The following is a 2,823-nucleotide window of genomic DNA, read 5'->3' on the forward strand; positions in this document are numbered from 1 at the left end:
TCGGATAGTCGAGGGGGACGAACCAAAGACAGCTTGTGTGACACGGTACGGTTCGTATGAGTTCCTTGTGATGCCTTTCGGACTCACGAATGCTCCAGCTACATTCTGCACCCTAATGAATAAGGTACTTCAACCCTTTCTTGATCGTTTTGTGGTTGTTTACCTTGACGATATTGTGGTCTATAGCAAGTCGCTTGAAGAGCACGTAAGACACTTGAGGGAGGTGTTCCAGACTTTGAGGGAAAATGAGCTGTTCGTCAAGGAGGAGAAATGCTCATTTGCCCAACAAGAGGTGTCATTCTTAGGCCACATTGTGGGAGGCGGTAAGATCCGAATGGATAAAATAAGATTCGAGCCATTTCAGAGTGGGAGCCTCCAACCAAGGTAACAGAGTTGAGATCTTTCCTTGGATTGGCAAATTACTATCGCCGCTTTGTCAAGGCTACTCCAAATTACCACTCCCTTGACGGACATGTTGAAGAAGGGGAAGGTATGGGATTGGAGTCCAGAATGTGAGAAGGCCTTCAACCAATTGAAGCAAGAAATGACGAGGGAGCCCGTACTTGTCTTGCCAGATTTTACGAAGCCTTATGAGGTACGTACAGATGCATCAGATTATGCTATTGGGGGAGTACTGATGCAAGATGGACACCCAATTGCTTTCGAGAGTCGAAAGCTTAACAGACGGAACGTAGATATACGGTCCAAGAGAAAGAGATGACTGCGGTAGTACACTGCTTGCGCACATGGAGACATTATTTATTGGGTTCCAGGTTCGTGGTCCTTACCGACAATGTTGCCAATAGTTACTTTCTAACCCAGAAAAAGTTGTCTCCCAAGCAGGCTCGTTGGCAGGTTTTACTAGCAGAGTTTGATTTCACAATGGAATATAAACCAGGAAGTGCCAACAATGTTGCTGATGCACTTAGTCGAAAGATGGAGTTCGCAACAATCAGTCAACCTGATGGCTCTTTGTTGGAACGCATTCGAGAGGGATTGTCCCATGATCCTACGGCCAAAAATTTGATTGAGCTTGCCAAGGAGGGAAAAACAAGAAGTTTTGGCTTGATGGGGAGCTAGTATACACTCATGGACACCGCCTCTATGTGCCCCATTATGGGAAACTCCGTAAGGAAGTAATGAAGGAATGTCATGACTCGAAATGGGCAGGCCATCCAGGGATGCATCGCACTTTGGCCCTTTTGGAGGATCGCTATTATTGGCCTCACATGGGTGCTGATGTGGAAACCTATGTGAAAACTTGTCTAGTGTGCCAACAAGACAAGGTTGAGTTAAAGACTCCAGCCGGCTTGCTTCAACCCCTGCCAGTCCCAGAAAGGCCATGGGAGAGTTTATCCATGGATTTTATTATTGGTTTGCCTAAGTCTGACAGGTTTGCTAGTATTCTTGTGGTGGTGGACAGGTTTTCAAAGTATGCGACTTTTATTCCGGCGACCAAAGAGTGCCCTGCTGAGGAAGCAGCTCGGTTATTCCTTAGACACGTGGTGAAATATTGGGGAGTGCCACTATCTATTATCAGCGATCGAGATGGTCGATTTACTGGTCGGTTCTGGACGGAGTTGTTCAAGTCAATGGGCTCAGATTTGAACTTCTCCACAAGCATGCATCCACAAACCGATGGGCAAACTGAACGAGTAAATGCACTGTTGGAGACGTATCTTCGGCACTATGTGAGTGCCACACAAAGGATTGGCCAAAGTTACTGGATGTGGCCCAATTTTCATATAACTTGCAGAAAGTGGGACCACGAATCAAGTCCATTTGAAATAGTGACGGGTCAACAGCCACTCACACCCAACGCTGTTGTGACCATTACACAGGACCAAATCCGCAGCCTATAGATTCGCAAAAGATTGGCAAGAGAAGAATGACTTGGCTAGAGCTTGTTTACACAAGGCAATAAGCGTAGCAAGAAGTGGGCCGATCAGAACCGAAGGGATGTACAATTTCAAGTGGGTGACTCAGTCCTTGCTAAACTACACTTGATTTACGATATACTGGTTGCACAAGGGTCTTGTCGAAGGTATGAAGGGCCGTTTAAAGTTGTGAAGAGAGTGGGCAAGGTGGCCTACAAGCTGGAGTTGCCACCAAAACTTAAAGTACACCCAGTCTTCCATGTAAGCATGCTTAAGCCGTTTCATGAGGATCAAGAAGATCCGAATCGAGGCAAGTCCGAACGAGCACCGATGGGGGTAAAAGTCTCGTATGATCGTGAAGTAGAAAACATTGAGGCAGATCGGTAATTAGACGAAAGTACCACGACCACAGCATGAGTACTTAGTTCGATGGAAGGGACTTCCTGATAGTGAAGCAAGTTGGGAACCTGCTGAGGCATTGTGGCAGTTCCAAGGGAAGATTGACCAGTTCCATAGGAGGATGCGACGAGGGCGTCGCTAGAACAAGTGGGGGAGAATGTCATGGGTTGCCGTCGGTGCTCGCAACCATGACAAACTGGTGCGATCCATCGTGTTCGAGGGAGGTCATTTAGCCCAACCAAACTGGCCCAACCAAACTGGCCCGGTGATTGAGAGATTAAAAGCCCATCTCAAGAGCCTGATAGAAATGGGAAGTGTTCTAGAAGATATAATTATGGAATCTTAGAGTTCTATTTGTAATAGCTGGTTATAAGCTTAGAGTTCTATTGTATTCAGCTTTTATTATAGCTATTGATATACTGTGAGGCTCAACTATAATAGAGACCTCTTTGCTCATTGTATCATGAGTTATTAATAAGAATTTGAGAGTATTCACTCAAACTTTTCTCAAGTGTCTTGCTTTTGTTCATCTTTCAAGCTCGTTCTT

Source organism: Gossypium hirsutum, unplaced genomic scaffold (assembly GCF_007990345.1).
Source record: "Gossypium hirsutum isolate 1008001.06 unplaced genomic scaffold, Gossypium_hirsutum_v2.1 scaffold_455, whole genome shotgun sequence".
Taxonomy (NCBI): Eukaryota; Viridiplantae; Streptophyta; class Magnoliopsida; order Malvales; family Malvaceae; genus Gossypium; species Gossypium hirsutum.